At 35.4% G+C, this 11,137-nt stretch overlaps 1 protein-coding gene across 3 annotated transcripts in view; it reads right to left on the bottom strand.

Annotated features, from left to right (window-relative positions):
• Positions 1 to 437: 437 nt before the first annotated feature.
• LOC125490957 (mitochondrial cardiolipin hydrolase-like) overlaps positions 438 to 11,137 on the bottom strand; it is a 106,268-nt gene continuing 95,568 nt past the window's right edge. For all 3 annotated transcript variants that reach the window (XM_048631507.1, XM_048631506.1, XM_048631508.1), the window contains one exon: positions 438 to 1,569. The gene's annotated coding sequence lies outside the window, so the exon portion shown is untranslated. The remainder of the gene's footprint in view (positions 1,570 to 11,137) is intronic.

The following is an 11,137-nucleotide window of genomic DNA, read 5'->3' as shown; positions in this document are numbered from 1 at the left end:
CAGAAGCTGTAGTGAAGTACCAAGTTATGTAGTTACATCAACTTCAATGTTTGATGGTTAATTTAAAGTTACTTAGGGTTTATGATCTGGCTTGTATATATTTGAAACTTTCTTAGTTTTCTTGTCCGTCTGATTGCCTTCTATTCATAAAAATATACATCTTGTAGGAAGGTACTGAGTAACTCTCATACTTTCTCCAACTTTTGCACGATTAACTTAAACTAGTTAAATCGAGTTTAAATCATACAGAGGGAGGATTGCCATTTTTCGGCCATATCAAAGACTACCTAGATAAGAAATGAAAGCTGGGAGGTAATTGAATAATATTACGGTCATATACGCTACGACATTAGAAACTAGTGTAATAATATATGTATATTCATTATAATTAACTAACTCACTTATTCTTGAGGAGAGAAGTCAAGTAAAAGAATGAATTTCATGCCGAAATAGTTTATTAAAATTACTCGTAATGTATAAAATAGTTTAAAATTACAAATCGATTAAATTAAAAATCATCTGATTGCATAATCAAATTTTTCTTGGAAAAAAACTTAAATGCAACTCTGGTACTGCCATGCACTACCAAGTTCAACATTTTACTATTTGGTGCTAAAACCTTGGCTTTTAGAGCAAAGGCGACGATTCTCTCACATTATATATTCAATATTTACATTAATAATCGCAATTAAACAATAACAAATTGTTGAAGTAAACATTTCTATACCGAAACTAAACCCAAAACAATTAATTAAAATATAAAATAATCAGACTTATTCAATAACATGTCATGGTATTGTATTGTCCGTCCACCGAATACACTAACGAATATTCGTCTTTTCTAGCATCTAAAGTAAAATGACACTGAGAAAGTGTTGAAATATGCTGGTGCTATATTGTTTATGAATTCAGTGGAGAGGCAATTTATCAAATAACATAATAATAAAACTATTTAAACACTTAATAATATATAATAGTCATGCACACTCGCGAGTTGATAAAGTAAAACATTTTGAAGTCATGCGTTAGAATTTTTAGTAAATGTTAGTCAATGTAATTCAAAACTTGAGACAGCACAGTTTAACATTTATTGTATATAATATCATAAATTTACATAAATAAAATATTCATAAATACCGTCAGTTATAGGATCCAGAAGGAAAACAGAAAAATGTTGTAAAGATCAAAGAACATCATAAAGTCAATAAACTTAAAGACTAGGGAGGCATTTTTGCGTTTTCCTCTTGAATCAAATTCGATAATTAAAACTAGGTAAGACACGTGGACGCCTCTGCTTCGCCGCAACGGAAATTACAGAACGAGGTGGAAACAAAACTGCAGTAAACAATATCACGTTACAACAAGATGTTTGACAAGCAGATATATGAAACCGAGTGATATGCATTATTGCAAATTTTATTTTGTTCAATTATTTTAGTTAAGTAGGAAAAATGACTAAGAATTTCCATTGTGGCGTAAGAGCAGATATAATAAATCGAATTTGGTGAACTGCGACGACGATGTTTGAAGTAGGAGACAGCCACTTTGTGTTTGTTGGGCGTGATGTACCTGTAACAACGAAAAATTTTTATTACAAATTGAAAAAGAAAAACCATTAGAAACTCCTAAAAAACCTACTGCAGCTTTGTCACGGTGCTATACTTCACATTTAACGCATTATAACGAAGCCCACCATTCATCTGCTACTTCTGTTAAACATAACAATACGTCAAGAACTAACAATCAGAAGCTCTAAAGTTGCGCGAAATACTATTATATATCATTAGTTGCTGAGTCATGGTCATGCCATGATCGCAAAACTTTGTCACCTAGTCCGATGATGAAGTCGAAAATGCGATTTTAAATGCTCCCATTGTTAATTGTGTACTGCAAAAGTCTTCACGCTTTTAGGGCTTATAATTACAAGCTACAATGCTATAGAGATGTGAACATTGTTAAAGGAAGTTGATTGCATTAGATGGTGATGAATCTCGGTGGTGACAAGAGGGAGCCCTGGGGACAGCCGCGATTGATGTTGGGAGAGTGAATTGCATTTTCTATTCATTCAAACATTTGCCCGAACCACGAACTTTGATGGTGTTAGTTCAATATTGAACTTAAACTTCCACTGGAGTACTTGCAACAATTTTTTTAAACCAAATCTTTAACCCTTTATTTAAACCAAAATAATGAAATATGTAATAGATCCCATAAACTACATAATATTATAACATAGGTAGGTACATAAATAATACAAAAAGCGGCCTTTTTGCTTAAAGCAATCTCTACCAGACAACGTTTGTATGGAAGATGAAAGTTGGATGTGATGTAAATATTGTATGTTCCATCGTCGTGTATAGAGCCGAGGCGGGGCAGACGGCCGGATTACTAAATGCGTGCGCGTCTACACATTAACACACAATTATCACCGAACACAGAAATATCTTTAATAAATAACACTACACGACCGGCGGCACGCATGAATTTTACGTGACCAAGCAATAAACGACGTGTGTGGAGCGAACAACCAAACAAAGCACCTTACGGATGAAAATAGAGGGCCGAGATTCTAACGGTGGACTAAGAATTCTGTGCGTGGTAACAAGAAGCCGCAGAAATAGGGTTAGGTCTGTTATCAGAATAGACGCCGTGTTATCAATCAGTGGCGTCACGGCCCAATTCGGCTGCCGCCCAACTATTATCTTGTCCATTTCTTAATCCCACATATTTTAGAGCCGCGACACGTGTGCGGGGAAATGGGAAATTATCGGGAGATTTATTGGCGCGAGCCGATTCTTTATTGGTATTACAAATTGAGGCTACTATATATTTTTATTTATTGCGAAATCCCAAATGGTTACAGCCGCTTTAGTAATAGGTATGTCCTAAGCTATACTTTCGGACTATCAAACTGAAAACTAATAAAGTTAAAGTTACAAAATAATTTATGTAAATTGTCAACCTTCACCTAAATTTTCATCTAAATCAAAAGTTAATATCTAAATCAGTTACAATAATAAACAAAATTCGTACAAAACGATTAAGTACAAATAGGAAATTAAGATTGTTTCCCTCACTGTGGCAACATTGTTTTGTGTGTCTGCGTGCAGGCGCCAAATAAACGTTTATCATTCTTTCATCTCTCAGGCCATCGGTGACTCGGCAAGCGCATTACACCGACAAAATATGTGGTAAAAGGCCTTCAGAAACGCTGCAAACTCTCTATTATACAGATTCTATAATACAGAGTTAGTACAGTTTTTGAGATTTTGTAAAAACTAGACATAGGTATGGCATTAATTTAACTTTGATTGTGTATACTATCTAACCGAACTATAGTGCCACAAACTTATCTGTTCCGGTGACAGCTCAAATAAATGTCTAATATTCCTTAATTCTATAAGATTTTAAGTTTGCTCGTATTGTTAATTCGCTCTTGCGGTGTTAATAAACCCATCTAATCATTTACAATATACAATTTATTAGTAAGTAATGAGATATGGATCAATTTAGTTCGCTCTCACCGGAACAGATAAGTTTGTGGCACTGTATATAATCTGAACGTCACCGTTGTATATTACTTTATTTAACAATAACTGTATCTGCTATATAATCTAGCAGAATAATTAACATAATGAGCTGTAGATGACCCAAAACCTGCACTTCTAACCTAAATATAATATGCGTAACATATAAAAACAGTCACTATTGTATGAATGAATGGTTCCACCTGTGAATTTCTTCAGCATTTCATTAGCTTGGTGAGTTTATGACATCATAAAGTATTCGGCCGGGCCGGTTGCTGTTGCTACGCCAACTTAAACGTATGCAAATAGGCCAAGGCGTGCATTGTAATAGTTTCATTTTTAGCTACATTGTATCCACATTGGATATAGGTTAGGAACATTCATGTAAAAGTATTTATTAATTATTTACCTATTGAATACGCTTTATAACGGTCTATTAATTACTGGCAGTTACAACACGGTTTACTTTGCAAGCTTCATACTTTAAATTGTGTTAATTTATTTACTATAGGTCTTGGATGTGCCCGTAAAATGGCAATAGGCCCGCCCCCTATTACATTGGGACTAATATAACACTCTGGCGAAAAGTGGGAGCAGCAATGCACCTCTGCCTACCCCGCAAGGGAGTACATTAGTACAAGGCGTGAGTGCGTGTTTTTTTTTTGTGTTTTATTTACTATACATAGATACGTATGTTTAAGATATCAGACGGTGAGATTACCTTAAAGGATTCTGTTGAATTTTTACTTCATTGTAGTAATGAAGTATGAAGTTGCCTCAACTAAAACGTCTCACTGGTTTAGAGCTTTCTGATTGGTTATTCACATTGCTCCGACTATAAATGTGGGTAACTGCTGGTTTTTATCGCCTGATCCCAATAGGGATACATTTATTGAGATTCCGTTGTTATGAGCTTAAACCACAGAAGTTGAGGCAGATGAATCAATGGGCAATCATGGCACTGTCATTGTATAAAACGGAATATTTATAATAGTAAGTATTTTAAATTTATCAAACTTACGCATAGAAACCATAAGATAACCTTTTTTGTAACCTACATTTCATTTACTTTCAGTGAAAAGTGCTCCTCTCTTTATAACAGAAAGTTGAAGTCATACAATAATTATACAAACGCATGTACTTCACCGAGAATATTCGCAAGCTATTTATAAAGTATCGCTAAAAACGTAAAAACGCGGAACTACGCATCGCACCGGCCGTCCAGTTATAGCTCGTGAGTCATCTGCACACGTAGCTGTGATAATGGGCCCATCCGAAATATAAAATATATCGAAGGGAATGGTGCCAAATGTACGGCATGATTTCGTGTATCATTAAATAGTTTTTTTTGTTGTTCTATTTTCGAATTAATCTCGTTTTCTGGGCTCGTCTGTTACGTAGCCGGCTAGACACTCCCGCCAGGAAATCGAAGTCCAATCTATTACAGAATATAAAGTCTTCATATCAAACAGCCACCATGTGGACAGTATGATTTTTTGGATTCCTGGAAGTAGGTACTCATAATAAGTTAAACAATATCTAATGCTTCATCATCATCATCACCCTATAACAGTCCACTACTGGACGTAATCTAATGTTTGTGTACTATAAATTGAAACAGTACCTATATTATTATCATTATCATCGTTCGCTCGTAATTAGTGCTGCACATTTAATAATAACAATAACTTATATCAGTTAAATGCATACATCAAATTTGACCAAATATAATGGAAATCATGGTTTATTTTTTGCAGAGTAGATAGACACAATATTATAGCTACGTCAAGTGGGCCCGGGCACGGGACTGTTAGGAAAGTGAGTAGGAGACGCGATGTAGGTTAATGTGCGGAATAATGGTAATCGGGTCTAATTCTATAAAACGACGGATAAGACCGAAAAAAAAACAAAGTTAAAGAAAATATTTTAAAACTTGATTTCAATATTGAAATTTCGTTGTTTAATTAAGCTTAATTTACTTTTAGGTGGAATTTCACTAAACGCTAAACGTATTTAGTCGCTTGTCTAACGTCAGTCAGTTAGTACAAAATGAACTTAAAAATCTGATTTACGAGTAAATACATTTGGAAATGACCATATTTATGTAAAGTACCTATGTGAATTAAGTACGGTAATATCATGGCAACGCGTATGCTTACGAAATAGGCCATAAGATGATGATGATGGCAATATGATTTTGACTAACCCTCGTTGATCAGAATTCACATTTTAGTTTTTAATTAATTCTCCTTAAGTATCCATGTAACTCCTCATAACATATGTGTAAATGAAAAATAAAAACCGGCCAAGTGCGAGTCGGGCTCGCGCACAAAGGGTTCCGTAGCAGCAAATATAATAAACTTATTATGTCATTACAGTTAAATCAACCTATCTCAAAAACTATAAGAGATACTTTGATCAAACCAAAAATCGTTGAAAGAGTTAATTAGCATGCATCACCTCTATTTTTTTTTGAATTTTATACCCCGTAGTTATAAAAATAGAGGGGGGGGGACATACTTTTTACGACTTTGAGAGCTGATATCTCAAAAACCGTTCACTTTAATAAAAATGTTTTTTAGAAAACTTTATATCATTTTAAAAGACCTTTCCATTGATACCCCACACGGGTATGTACAGTGGCCTGCGCCTAAAAGTATGCAGGCACGGTCCGCACAGTGATGCCATCTAGTAAAAACCTTGTAACTACAACGTATTGGACGTGTGTTTTGATAAGTGCATGTTGTTGTTCTATAAGTAAGAGTGTTTGAGCAGTACGATATTGTTTGTATTCGCTGTTTTTACTACTGTGTATATTAGGTAGTTAATTTCTTACAATTTCGTCATAGTGACTGTGGCGTAGTTGTTAAGGCGTGGCGCGGCGGTGCCGCATGAGTTATTACGAATTTGTTGATACTTACTTCGCATCCTGTTATTGTTTTTTGTGACTTAAAGATCATATGATAGAAGTTTACTTTACTTTCTTTTTTTAATTTTTTAATTCGATTAAGGGTTTGTTAGTATTTAAAAAACTAAATTAAAATAGTTGATTATTGATGGGATCAATAATCAACAATAGTTAGTAGTAGGTAGTCAGGTGCAATGTAGCGGACGACTAACTAAAACTTGCTTATTTTTATTTATTGAGTTGTTCTCATAAGATTGAGGGTAGAACTATATAATATATTAAGTATATGTGATCATGACTCCCAAAGTTCTTTGAGACAATACAACACTTGCGTTCCACTCAACGTTTTATAAATCGCTTTGGCTTCTAAATATTACTTATCGGTGCTTACTACTGATATCAAGAATGTTAAAAGGCATTTAACCTATAACCATTAAACCTATAACCAAAACGATGGCGTAGTTGCTTATGTCAAGTCTAGCATTTCAGTAATAAGCACCGAAATAAACATTAAAGAAGGTAATTGTCTACGGCTCGATTTACCCGATGACCTCACCATTATTTGTACCTATCGCCCATCGACCTTTAAAAACCCCACCAACTACATTAATTCCCTAAATTCCTTTCTACAGACATTACAAACAGGTAATATAATTTTTACGGGTGACGTCAACATCGATACACTGCCAGGAAATGCAACTACTAAAACAAATGATTACCTTAATATGATGGCTTTCCACGGGCTAAGGCAGGGTATTGATAAAGCGACTAGACAGAATGCATGCCTTGACCATTTCATGGTTAAATGTAAGTATGATTGTCATACTTTTGTCTTCGACGCATTCACTGATCACTCACCAATATTAATTCATATAAATAAACCGATAAATAAAAAACCTACACAACCTTTTACTAAATCATTTATAGACTACGAATGTATACGCTCTGAGCTAAAAAAGATAGACTGGGACTTTTTGTATTCTTGTAAAGACGTTAACGAAGCAACTGCAAATGTATCACAAAATATTCAAACAATTATTTCCAAAAACACCACTGTGGTTACAATTTCTAAGAAATTAAAACCCCTTAAACCCTGGATAACTATAGGAATGATGAAATCGATTCGAATAAGAGACAAATTATTTAAAAAAACTAAAAAACAACCTAATGATATTAATCTACTACAAGAATATTCAAATTATAGACAAATATGTAATAAAATAATTAAGCATTCAAAAAAGGAATACTATGCCAACGAACTAAAAAAAATTGCTGGTAATAACAAAGAAACTTGGAAGGTAATTAAAGAACTTTGCAACCTTACTAAATCAAAAGAACCTCCATTAGAACTACTTAAAATAAAGGATCTTCCTGTGGAATCTCTTAATGAAGTGAACACGTACTTCACATCCATAGGTAGCGAACTAGCTGGGCTTACAATGCGAATTATGAAGACCAGTGAGTCAGCATTAGTGACAGGAGCAACAGATAATTTTACCCCACTAAATTGTATGTATTTAGCTCCTACAGATACCTATGAAATTGAAAGAATTATTGTGCAACTTGACTCTAATAGTGCAGCCGGGGGGGATAAAATTTCGGCAAAGATTTTAAAACTTAATTGCGATACTCTATTAGAACCAATCGCCTTTTTATGCAACCTGAGTTTTTCTACTGGGGTCTTCCCAACACTGTTCAAGTCTGCCGTTGTTTGCCCAATTTTTAAGTCAGGAGAACGTGACAAACCAACCAACTGCAGACCAATTGCACTTCTTCCAATCCTTTCTAAAATACTAGAAAAGCTAGTGAACAGAAGGTTAATTAATTATGCAAATAACTCTGGTTTAATCAGCATTAACCAATACGGATTCAGATCAGGAATATCTACCGAGGACGCAGTACTAAAACTAACTTCAATGATCACTGATTACGTGGACCAAGGAGAGAGCTGTGTCGGAGTCTTTTTGGACCTCCAGAAAGCCTTCGACACGGTCTCGATCCCGATTCTTCTGAGACGTCTCGAAAATCTAGGCATCAGAGGTACGGTACTTTCCTGGTTTGAAGACTATTTAACTAACCGACAACAGTGTGTGCGACTTGGTTCTTATCTTAGCGAAAGTGCCAAATGCACTTATGGTGTCCCACAAGGCAGCACACTTGGTCCATCCTTATTCCTTCTGTATATTAACAGTCTATGCAATCTCTCCATACCTGGTGCAGACCTGGTCATGTTTGCTGATGATACAGTCGTACTGTTTCATGGTAAAACTTGGCCAGAGGTACGTGTTCTAACAGAGAAGGGCTTGTGTAGGGTAACGACATGGCTGGAGGATAATCTTCTTACTATTAATGCACTCAAAACTAAATATCTTTGTTTCAGCAAAACTAAAGCCAACGAACCTGATATATCTTTCGAAATCAAAATTCATACATTTCCGTGCAACAGGAACTGTGTCAGGGACTGTAGCTGTACCGTTCTTGCGCGAGTTCCCACCGTAAAATATCTAGGTGTAATTTTAGATGACAAGCTGAACTGGTCATCGCATATATCAAGCCTATCAGGCAGGGCTCGGAAGCTCATACATGTTTTTAGAAATCTAAGGCTAGCTGCTGACCAAAAGCTGTTAATCTCAACCTACAAAGCGCTATGCCAAAGTATTCTAACATACTGTATTTGTACTTGGGGCTGTGCAGCTAAAACTTATTTGTTGGAAGTCGAAAGAGCTCAAAGAGCTATTCTTAAAGTTGCTCTTGGTCTACCTTACCGATACTCTACAGACTGTTTGTACAAAGACGCGAATGTCCTTCCTATACGTAAATTGTTTATTTATCAGGTCCTGCGAAGATTCCACTCCAAAGTTGTCCCTAGCGAACCACTTATGCTTAGAAGAGTGCCAAGATTTTATATTCGTCCTGTAAAATCAGCCATAGGCCAACGACATTTTAATTACATTGCCCCTAAACTATATAACATGGTCTTGCTTGAGGACAATCAACTTGTCAATTTCAAGAACTTCAATTTCAAAAAGTTCATTATAAACTGGCTGAGTCAATTTGATTACGAATCAACTGAGGACTTATTTTATATCCAAGTTTAAGTTACATATTGTATACTTTTTTTTTAATTTCTTTTTTGAATTTTTCTTATTTATAGACGCCACATTCAACCTTCGCCCATATACACACACACACACACAAACACACATATACACACACATACATTCTCTCTCACACACACACACACACACACACACACACAAACACACACACACACACACACATACACACTTCTCACTCACTACTCACTACACATGCATGAATAGTTGTAAAATAACTTAAGTTCATATCAAGTTTTTTTTTTTTTCTTCTCTTTGTTATACTTAATAGTTGTCACATTAATGAGGAGCCTGTCTTCTACGACACAGGGCAACCTAATGTAGAAGCAGTGCATCATAAAATTTGTAACAATTGTATAATAAAGAAATTTTTCAAGAAATTTTTCATTTTCATTTTTCATTTAAAAATAAAAACCAATAGTTTTACTATTTAGTGGAGGACTTGAACACAGGGACCTCATGCCGCCGCATCAATTCATGAATGCTTAACCACTCGGGACTATCACCGACCATGATAGCGTTCTCGAAATATGCTATCAGTTATTATTACCGCCACCGCCCCGTAACTTATATTTACAAGCTGGTTACTAGATGGCATTACTGTTTCCAATTCGCCTGATTACTTTTAGGCGCAGGCCACCGTACATCGAAAAAAAAAATTTCATCCCTCAGTTACATGTATGGGGGGCCCCACCCCCAATTCTTTTTTTTACTATTTAGTGTCATATTTTTGTAGCGGTTCATACAACACATATTCCCATCAAATTTCATCACTGTAGTACTTATAGTTTCCGAGTAAATCGGCTGTGACAGACGGACAGACGGACAGACGGACAGACGGACATGACGAAACTATAAGGGTTCCGTTTTTGCCATTTTGGCTACGGAACCCTAAAAACGACATAATAGCTGGTAATATCTAGCTACATAACATTTAAACGTTCTCATCTTTTGTCAAACTAATGAAATGAACATAGAACAATAGCGTGGCAACAGCTGTTGGTTAGCATTAAAATTTAAAATACAATAAACGCCTACACCGGCCCTTTACAACATTGGCGGGAATCGAACGGAAAAATTCAAATTTAAATTCAGAATAGAATAGATGGGCAATTTGGCAACACAAACTTTTTTATCGTTGACACAATAAAACACGTCTTACTGGACATATAAATCCTTCGTTGATATCATTATAATGAAATAGATTTGATAAAACTCCTTGATAGTAGTTTTTCGTGGATTCCTAGTATTCTTTATTGAATTATACTTTATTTAGATAATTTAGTTACTACAGGCGAGTAATCCGCTGCTTGTAGTGAATAGGGTGTTTCGTTATTTTATGACAAACACTAGAGCTGGGCTTGTATTTGTCACCGTGGTGACATGATAAGTCAGATTACTTGATTGATGATTTGTCAGTGGCTGAATGCCCGGGGTGCGCCGGATGTACCTAGGTATACCTAAAAGCAGTCGATACTCAACTTCAGGAGGCTCCTGTGATGCACATTTTTCGTAGATAACTACTAAATCTATGCTTCATATTACACAATACTATCATATAACCTAGTTAGTTAGTCCGATGCTAT

Source organism: Plutella xylostella, chromosome 29 (assembly GCF_932276165.1).
Source record: "Plutella xylostella chromosome 29, ilPluXylo3.1, whole genome shotgun sequence".
NCBI classification, from domain to species: domain Eukaryota; kingdom Metazoa; phylum Arthropoda; class Insecta; order Lepidoptera; family Plutellidae; genus Plutella; species Plutella xylostella.
Note: the sequence above shows the minus strand (reverse complement) of the source record. Positions and strands in the feature narration are given on the sequence as shown.